Raw genomic sequence first — 10,760 nt, forward strand, 5'->3', positions numbered from 1 at the left:
AGGCATAAACAGACCAGAAAATAGAAAATACAAGAGATTACAACATTGCATGTGTCCCTGAAAAGGAAATTTTCCCAGGTATTGGGAGACTATCTCTGTTATTGAGTTCCATGACCATAACAGTATAGCTGCATAACTTTTAGCTGCATATTTTTCAGCTACAGGTTGGGAGGGGTAGTGCTCCATAAGGAGCATGTACGGCAGTTTATAAGGTCATCATCAATAGCATCCTCCTCGTAATAATAAAACATTTTAAGAGAAAGAAAGGGTATGAGATGGGTTGATACTACCCGTTAGAAGATGGCGATGTGGAAAAGGTGGTGATGTGGAGTCCTTCGACGATTCCTTCAACGATTCTCAGAGCGGTCTTCCTGGTTGGTGGAGCGTCTGCGTTTGTATGGAGGTTTGGTGTTTGGGGGGTCCATATGCATGCTGTGAAGATGACGATGGAGATCCCTCTGTCGCGGCGCTGTGTTCCATTTCGGAGCTTCTGTTGGTTAGGTAGGTTTCCGCCTCTTCAGGTGTGTGAAAGGTGAGTTGCTCCCCTTCAGGTGTTTGAACGCGGAGGACAGATGGATAGGCTAGGGAGAATCGGTTTTGGGTGCGGTGCAGAGTGGAACATACCGAGGAGAATGCCTTGCGTTGTTTCATTACCTCTATGGAATAGTCCGCGAAGAGCAGCAGTTTCGCGCCATCTACCACCAGTGAGCGCGTGCGACAAAATTTTTGCATTATGGCGTTTTTGTCGGCGTAGTTTAAGTATTTTACTATCACATGCCGAGGTTTAGCGCGTGTGTCAGAATATTGACCCATACGGTGTGCACGTTCAACAGTGCATGGTATGCGGAGGCCAAGTTGCTCTGGGATGGTTTTTTTACATATGTTTGTGAGGTGGGAGGCTGGGATTGACTCTGGTAAGCCAATGATGCGCAGGTTGTTTCTCCTTGAACGATTTTCCAAATCGTCCAGCTTGTCCCATATGTCTCTATATGAAGCATTGATACGTGCAAGTGCTGCAGATGAGGCTGTGCAGTCATCTTCAATTATAGAAATCCTTTCCTCTACCTGCGTAATGTGCTGGGCCTGAGCCTGAAGTTCTATGTGTAGCTGTTCCAGCCCTCTGTGTACCGCTGCATCCACAGTGGCTGTTAGTGATGGCCCCAGTAGTTGCACTACAGCCTGGGCAATGTTGGCAGGGGATGTGGGGTCAGCCTCTGCCATTACGGGGGCAGGGGGAGGTTGTGGCTGCTGCTGAGGCCGCTCTGCTGTGTCCGGAGCGGCCGCCATCTTGGCTGTGTCGGCCGCTATGTCTCCCGCTGGCGGAGCTGTGGAGGGGGGCGAGGACAGCGCCCGAGCGTAGGATCGCTCCACGAAGCGGTCCATGTCTGCCTGAGATGGAGCGGAGGCAGTAGGGGTTTCCCCCGGTGCTGTGGCTGGCTTAAATGCCGGTTATGTGAGGAGCTGTGCGGGAGCTGGAGCTGCTCACCTCCTCCTCATGTGGCGCCGGAACCGGAAGTCCCTCATACTCTTTCTAATACAGAGGTCAGTAATCTACTTCTCTTAATTATAGACAAGTCACATTAACACTCAAACCCCAATTTTTTTTATTTCTAGCACTTAACAACACTAACATTTAGGCTAGATTCACACTGTTGCTTTGTAGGCATTTACTTTGACTTCTACACAGAGTTGATGAACTGGTTTCCAGTTCACTAAGGAATTTGTGCACAACAGTGAATCTAACTTTCATAAATAAAGTCCATTGGAATTTTTTTCATATATAATGATACAATATTATCATAGTTTCCAACATGGGAACATCATTTAGAGGGACGCCTTAATGGAAGTGACAATGCGGTGCTCGCAGTGTGGATCCAACTAAGTATGTGGGTATAGCCAAATTGTGGAAATAGTCAAAAATGTGGGTATCACTTCACAGTGTTTGACTTGTAATGTGGCATCTTTCCCCTATTTGTTTTCATGTGTTTCAGACGAAATAGGGCCTGGGGTTGGATTGAAGGGAAAATAGGAATGAAGTAGGCTCCATCATGGCTAGTGGATGCAATAATGACCCCTAGCAATGGTGTCAGAGGCCACAATAATAACTGCGCAGCACTGGTATCCACTATTTGCTTCTACAACCCTCCTTCACAGCTCGCCACCCTATAGTAGGCACAACTTGCCTATGAATGCTCCAGTCACAACTCGTTTCGGCACCCCTCATCTACCACTTGCACAACTCATCCATCACACACCTCTGCACCCCTTCTTCACAGCTCTTCCACACTCTAAGCACAGCTACCCTCTGCACTCTGCTTTCACAGCTTGCCCACCACTCACATTGGACCTATCCCTCAAAGCTCACCTCTGCACTCCGCATCCACAGCTCACCTTCATCCCTGAACCTTTTACCATCACTTACCTGCACCCCTGAACCCCTTGCATACAGCTCCTCCACACACAGCTTGTCTTTACTCCTTGTACACAGTTCACCTGCACCCTTTAAATCACTTGTGTACAGCTCACATGAACAATGCTTGCATGTACCCCTCCCATCCACAGTTCTTCTTAATACATGCTTACCTGTTCCCCCCTCCCCATCCGCAGCTCGTATGTACCCCCATCCACAGCTCACATGCCCCCCTTGTATCCCTTATATACAGGTTGCCTGCTCATTGATTCCCAGTTGTAGCCTCTTAAATAGGGATGAGCCGAACACCCCCCTGTTCGGTTCGCACCAGAACATGCGAACAGGAAAAAAAGTTTGTTCGAACACACGAACACGTTAAAGTCTATGGGACACGAACATGAATAATCAAAAGTGCTAATTTTAAAGGCTTATATGCAAGTTATTATCATAAAAAGTGTTTGGGGACCTGGGTCCTGCCCCAGGGGACATGGAGCAATGCAAAAAAAAAGTTTTAAAAACGGCCGTTTTTTCAGGAGCAGTGATTTTAATAATGCTTAAAGTCAAACAATAAAAGTGTAATATCCCTTTAAATTTCGTAGCTGGGGGTGTCTATAGTATGCCTGTAAAGGGGCGCATGTTTCCATTGTTTAGAACAGTCTGACAGCAAAATGACATTTCGAAGGAAAAAACCCATTTAAAACTACTCGCGGCTATTGCATTGCCGACAATACACATAGAAGTTCATTGATAAAAACGGCATTGGAATTCCCCGCAGGGGAACCCCGAACCAAAATTGAAAAAAAAAAATGACGTGGGAGTCCCCCTAAATCCCATACCAGGCCCTTCAGGTCTGGTATGGATATTAAGGGGAACCCCGGCCAAAATTAAAAAAAAAAATGACGTGGGGTTCCCCCTAAATTCCATACCAGACCCTTCAGGTCTGGTATGGATTTTAAGGGGAACCCCGCGCCAAAAAAAAAAAACGGCGCGCCAAAAAAAAAAATCCATACCAGACCCTTATCCGAGCACGCAACCTGGCAGGCCGCAGGAAAAGAGGGGGGGACGAGAGTGCGCCCCCCCCCTACTGAACCGTACCAGGCCACATGCCCTCAACATTGGGAGGGTGCTTTGGGGTAGTCCCTTTATCGGAATCTGGAAGCCCCATTTAACAAGGGGACCCCCAGATCCCGGCCCCCCCTTTGTGAAATGGTAAGGGGGTACTTACCCCTACCATTTCACTAAAAAAACTGTCAAAAATGTTAAAAATGACAAGAGACAGTTTTTGACAATTCCTTTATTTAAATGCTTCTTCTTTCTTCTATCTTCCTTCATCTTTTTCTTCTGGTTCTTCCTCCGGCGTTCTCGTCCAGCATCTCCTCCGCGGCGTCTTCTATCTTCTTCTCATCGGGCCGCTCCGCACCCATGGCATGGGGGGAGGCTCCCGCTCTTCTCTTTATCTTCTTTATCTTCTTCTTTTCTTCTCTTCTTCTCTTCTTCATTTTCTTCTCCGGGCTGCTCCGCACCCATGCTGGCATGGAGGGAGGCTCCCGCTGTGTGACAGCGTCTCCTCATCTGACAGTTCTTAAATAACGGGGGGCGGGACCACCCGGTGACCCGCCCCCTCTGACGCACGGTGACTTGACGGGACTTCCCTGTGACGTCACGGGGAATGCCACAGGGAAGTCCCGTCATGTCCCGTGCGTCAGAGGGGGCGGGGTCACTGGGTGGCCCCGCCCCCCGTTATTGAAGAACCGTCAGACGAGGAGACGCCGTCACACAGCGGGAGCCTCCCTCCATGCCAGCATGGATGCGGAGCAGCCCGGAGAAGGAAGAAGAGAAGAAGATGAAGAAGAAGATGAAGAGAAGAGCGGGAGCCTCCCCCCATGCCATGGGTGCGGAGCCGCCCGAGGAGAAGAAGATAGAAGACGCCGCGGAGGAGATGCTGGACGAGAACGCCGGAGAAAGAACCAAAAGAACCAGAAGAAGAAGAAGATGAAGGAAGATAGAAGAAAGAAGAAGCATTTAAATAAAGGAATGTCAAAAACTGTCTCTTGTCATTTTTAACATTTTTGACAATTTTTTAGTGAAATGGTAGGGGTAAGTACCCCCTTACCATTTCACACAGGGGGTGGGCCGGGGTCTGGGGGTTCCCTTGTTAAAGGGGGCTTCCAGATTCCGATAAGCCCCCCGCCCACAGACCCCTACAACCATCGGCCAGGGTTGTGGGGATGAGGCCCTTGTCCTCATCAACATGGGGACAAGGTGTTTTGGGGGGCTACCCCAAAGCATCCTCCCAATGTTAAGGGCATGTGGCCTGGTACGGTTCAGGGGGGGCACACTCTCGTCCCCCCCTCTTTTCCTGTGGCCTGCCAGGTTGCATGCTCGGATAAGGGTCTGGTATGGATTCTTGGGGGGACCCCACGCCGTTTTTTTTTATTTTGGCGCGGGGTTTCCCTTAAAATCCATACCAGACCTGAAGGGTCTGGTATGGAATTTAGGGAGAACCCCACGTCATTTTTTTTTTTTTAATTCTGGCTGGGGTTCCCCTTAATATCCATACCAGACCTGAAGGGCCTGGTATGGAATTTAGGGGGACTCCCACGTCATTTTTTTTTTAAATTTTGGTTCGGGGTTCCCCTGTGGGGAATTCCCATGCCGTTTTTATCAATGAACTTCTATGTGTATTGTCGGCAATGCAATAGCCGCAAGTAGTTTTAAATGGGTTTTTTCCTTCGAAATATCATTTTGCTGTCAGACTGTTCTAAACACGGGAAACATGTGCCCCTTTATAGGCATACTATAGACACCCCCCAGCTACGAAATTTAAAGGGATATTACACTTTTATTGTTTGACTTTAAGCATTATTAAAATCATTGCTCCTGAAAAAACGGCCATTTTTTTGCATTGATCCATGTCCCCTGGGGCAGAACCCGGGTCCCCAAACACTTTTTATGACAATAACTTGCATATAAGCCTTTAAAATTAGCACTTTTGATTTCTCCCATAGACTTTTAAAGGGTGTTCCGCGGCATTCGAATTTGCCGCGAACACCCCAAATTGTTCACTGTTCGGCGAACTTGCGAACAGCCAATGTTCGAGTGGAACATGAGTTTGACTCAAACTCAAAGCTCATCCCAGCAGCAAGGTGGGTATCTCCACAGACACAGTGAGGTGTTACAGTGAGTGCTGTTGAAGCTGATGCTGTGATCATGGAACGTCACTTAAGATGCAACAGCTGTGAGAAAGATGACTAAGATGTGGGACAGTTGTCTATGCAGTGTCGATAAATATGTCCACATGGATCTTGTTAGTTGGGAAATAATTAGTATTATTTAAAGTCCAGGTGTGCTTTGAAGTACACCTGTCATGAGAGATGTATTGAGGCTGCCATTGCTAACCTGAAAATGTTAACTGACTGTGTCCAGCTCCAATACTTATTGGTTGCAGGACAATGCAATACTTGGCAGTACCACCTTGATGCATAACAGCCTTCCATGGAAGATAGTCCATTGTGCACATTTACCAGGCACTGGGGTTGAAAAGGTTTTTTTTTTTTTTTCAAATAACATACATGTCATACTTACCTGCTCTGTGCAAGGGTTTTGCATAGAGTGGCCCCTGATCCTCCTCTTCTGGAGTCCCACAGCAGCGCTCCTGGCTCCTCCTCTTCCCAAGTGCCCCCATGGGAAACAGCATTTAATGGAAGCACTCGTGCAGGCATGCTCCCAAGTCCTGCTGCTGCATCCATTAACGTAGACAGCAGGACTCGGCCCTGCCCTCTGGCTCCCAAGACACTGGATTTGATTGACAGCAGTAGGTGCCAATGGCTCCTGCTGCTATCAATCTATCCAATGATGACCGGAGACAGTGGCTGGAGCTGCTGTGCTTGTGCCCGTCGCTGGAACGATCAGTTTCAGGTAAATAAAAGGGTGGGGGGGCTCTGGGGGGCTGCTGCACTACAGAAGGTTTTTCACCTTAATGCATAGCATGCATTAGGGTGAAAAACCTCACGGGTTTACAACCCCTAACATTGCTAGCTGTAAACTGTACAGTTCCATAGTTGCAAATGGCATTTATAGAGACAGGTGCAATAGTTCAAGAGGCTACAGGCACTTACAGATTTTACAGCTAGTTCACCTAGCAAGAGCATAGCCATCCACATCCCAAGATGTTGGCTCTATGATTACTAACAAAGAGTATGGTGTCAGTCAGTATTCAGTAAATTACCTTTTCAAAGAAACAAGGAGGTCTGTCCAGGGGGCATGTCCTAGACGTGAAGCTGGAAAGACGTGCTGGTACTGAGCTCCTCGTACCCATCACAAAATTGATTGCCATCCACCACCTTCCTTTGCCCTAGTGGAACCCCAGATCACCTGTTTTGATCCCTGGACCTTCCTTGCTCCTGTCCAGGGGGCTAACAAGATTTTTGGCCGGCTGGGCCCGGGTCTGCAGCTTACTTTGCAACGCGGCGGTCCTACTAAGCAGCCGGCGCCTCCTGCGTCCTACGGCCATAATCTGCAGAGGGAACGAGTGCTCCGGCCATGTCTGCTGCTGCATATCGTTATCCCTGGAGAGCTGTGATACACTGGGACCTCCTGATGCCAGATCACTTGCTTCATACATCCATGTTATGCCTCTTCTTATCCTTGATTCTGTAAGTGTTTTTAATCTTGTTTGGAGATATTAAAAGTTTTAATTCTGCACTTAGAGGCGCCTTTTTTTCTTTTATTTGTTTTCTTAGAGATTGCTTCCCTCTTTGAGTGCAGCCATAAGTGTTTAAAGACCACTTCATCCATCCAACAAAGACACTAACTGCCTGGTCCTGACATTCTGAGTACCCTTGACATACGTTTTATTGTGTCCACAAACTGACTCTCCTCCAGAGGATACAGGGCTGACCTCCAGCCGAAGGAAAGTGACGGAAACAGCCTGTCATCGGCAACTGCTGCCCCCAGCCTGCCACCCCATTGAGGCCTACGGACTCAGCCACAGACCACTTCCCGGGATGCAGTGAGTAACCTACCATATACAACCCCCTGCGGCTGACACCCCTTGTAGTGTCTAACCCCCTGAGAGCCATCACCTGTCCATGGCAGGGGGACTTTCTGGCCTCAACGATGTGGTACTCACTCGCCGCACCTTAGGAAAGTCCGCAGCTTCGGCCTACATCTGGAGGTCGGCGGCCATCTTGCTGCTCCAGAAACACCCTGGCAAAACCCTCTCCACTTCCCCTGATACACAGCTAGCCATCCTCCCATAAGGTTCTGTGGATCATATGGACTATTAAGCCCCTCTAAGCTACAATAGTGGTCCATGGGGCCACTGAATAGTGGTTCTCACAAGTTAATAGAGTCCATTTTTACTTCCATGGAGGATGCTGTTTAAGTAAACTCAGGGCCATTACCTGCTCACTGAGACCTCCGAGATGCTATTTTAGCTACACATAGCTACGGAGGTGAGCCTGGCTGATCACTACATTCCCTGAACACCTTATGGGCAAAGTTGGCCAACAGCAGCATTATTATAAGCCACAGTTTGGGCCGCGCGAAGGACTAAACATGGAATGCTTTGTTACTAGGCCGCAATCTGTATGTTTGAATACCTCCGCGAACCCTTTAGCCATGTTGGATCCATCCCTTGATACGGAAGATGCAGTGAACCATCCATTAGCCAACACTCAGAGTCCAGTTCTTAATCCACCATCTCCACATGAGACTCTCACCCCTAACATTCTGGACACTAAACTACAGCTTTTACAACAAATCACGTATAATGTCTCGGCAGAGGTGAGCAAACTGGCTGCCAAACTGAGGGGGGAAATAACCCAAATTGGGGAATGCACAGATACCCTTGAAAATAAATTTGACGAGATGATAAACTATGTACAGGAGGAAAACCACAATCTGCACCTCTCAGTTTCTCAGCTACAGCTACAACAAGAGGACTTGGAGAACAGGGAGAGAAGGCAGAACCTATGCTTCAGAGGAATCCCAGAGATAGTAGGAGACCCTGACCTGTGTGCCTATCTTTTAGGTCTTTTTAACAATCTGGCCCCCACAGTTGTAGACATAGACTGGCGCCTGGATAGGGCACACCGGTCCTTGGGCCCAAAGCCTCCAGCTGGAGCTAGACCCAGAGATGTTGTAGTGAGGTTTCACTACTTTGAAAGCAAAGAGGCACTAACCTTGGCCACATGTAATAAATCCCAAATTCTGTACAAAAAGGCAAAATTGCAGATTTTCAGCGACCTTTCTCCTATCACCCTTGCTAAACGGAGGAATCTAAGGCCAATTACTTCTCATTTACAACATCATAATGTTCCATACTACTGGGGTTTTCCCTTTCATCTTGCTGTGTCTAAGGATGGGGCCCAGTACACCCTGTGTGAACTTCAGGAGGCTGAAACTTTTCTAAAAAATCTCAGCCTGCCTCCCCTTCCGGAAGAAGATTTGATCCCTCCTGCCGCACAGGTTCGTCTGCCTCCAAATACTCCTAGCCGCATCTGGACCCCTGTTAGGGGCAAATCCAAGAAACATCTCTCTACACCTCAACATCTACGTGCCTCCAAACAACCTCCTTGAATTTTTCTTTGTTCATTCCTTCTTGGATCCATACTTCACTGCCCTTTGCATTTCCGTTTCTCCATGTTTTAGATGAAACGAAGTTGCTGCTTTGGTTCACAAAGTTTTATGTCTACCCTGTTCAGGGTATAATTTTTTCCCATCCCATGGGGTTCTTTCATTAGAGGTTCTAACACCTTAAAGCGGGGGTCCACCTATCTATCGTTTTTTTTTTTTTTAGTTCATTCACAAACTTTTCTTCTCAGCATTTCATACTCACATATTGTGTGTAATATGTCCGCCTGTGTCAGATTTCGTCGGAAAGAATAACTTATATTATTCACTGCAGGCGGTTTCCATCTTCGTTGTGGGCATTTGAAGCCCACAAGCATTTATTTCCTGGATGTGGTGAATGCTGTGCTCCCAGCATTCACTGCTCGTTCCAGCACATGCTCAGTGGCATCCTGGGAAGCCTGAGACTAGCTCCCAGGAGTCTGGGAGAGGCTAGAAACACGCCTACTCCCATGGGAGGAGAACCAAGAAGTGCAAAGAAGAATAGAAAAATAAAAGGTGATTTAAATTTTTTTAAACGGCATGTCAGCATCTAGGCAAGGAAGAGAATACATACAGATATTGTTCAAAATTTGGGTGGAACCCCGCTTTAAGTGACAAATGTTCCTGTTTATCTGCTGACTTTTTCTTTTTTTTTCCTCAACGTAAACAGTTTTTCCAATGTCAGACTTATTTTACATGTTACCGAGTTCACAAGGTGAGCAGCAGGCCCTTCCCATTTCTCTGCCCAGAGTCTCCAGATGGAAGTCCGTGCATGCCCCTATCAGGCCTTGGACCATGTCCAGGGCTTCCTGAGATACAGTGATTTCTCAGGTTTTTCAAAAATTGAAGTCTTTTTTTTTCTTTTTATTTGTTCTGCTCTTTGGTTTTCTTTTTTTCTATGTCCATGTTTATAGATCTGCGTTATAGGTTAAAATTGCATTGTCATTGTTCCCTCACTTCAAAGCAGTCCCACCACAGGTTATGTTTGTTAATTCTCAGATCCTGAGGAGCAACTGTTACCAATAGTACTCACAAACAGCACTACGTATATTTTTATGCTGCCGACATTGTACTGTTTCTCTCTTTTACTATCCTTACAATAGAACACAACCATGGCTCTGACAATCATGTCATATAATGTGAAAGGGTTTGGGTTCCATTGGTAAGCGCTGGATGGCCCTGAAAGATTTCAGGGCCTAAGGCGCAGATGTGGTAATGATCCAGGAAACCCACTTCCGAGCAGGAGGTTCATTTAAATTTGCCTCAAAGTTTTTCCCCACCTCCTTCCTTGCCCCTGACTCCACGGGCAGGGCAGGAGTGGCAATACTGATCAGGAAGTCATGCCCTGTTAAGGTCAAAAACTCTCACATCGATCCCCATGAGAGATTCCCTATTTTAGATTGCAAATATATGTCTGCTTCTTTTACTCCGGTCAACCTATATGCCCCTAATACAGGCCAGATTGACTTTCTCAACAAACTTTTTGAAACCCCTCAATACTGCTCACAACCTTTTATGATCATTGGTGGGGACTTTAATCTGGTTATGTCACCCACTAGAGATAGACAGACCCTCTTTAGTACTGTATCATCTAAAAAGATTACGTCCCAAGCCAATGCCTTTCTTAAATGTATCAGGTCCCATCGGCTTTTCGACTCATGGAGGATAAACATCCCTCTGGTAAACAGTTCACGTTCTACTCACCAGCTCATAAAATGTACTCACGCCTCAATCA

Source organism: Aquarana catesbeiana, linkage group LG10 (genome assembly GCF_042186555.1).
Source record: "Aquarana catesbeiana isolate 2022-GZ linkage group LG10, ASM4218655v1, whole genome shotgun sequence".
Lineage (NCBI taxonomy): Eukaryota > Metazoa > Chordata > Amphibia > Anura > Ranidae > Aquarana > Aquarana catesbeiana.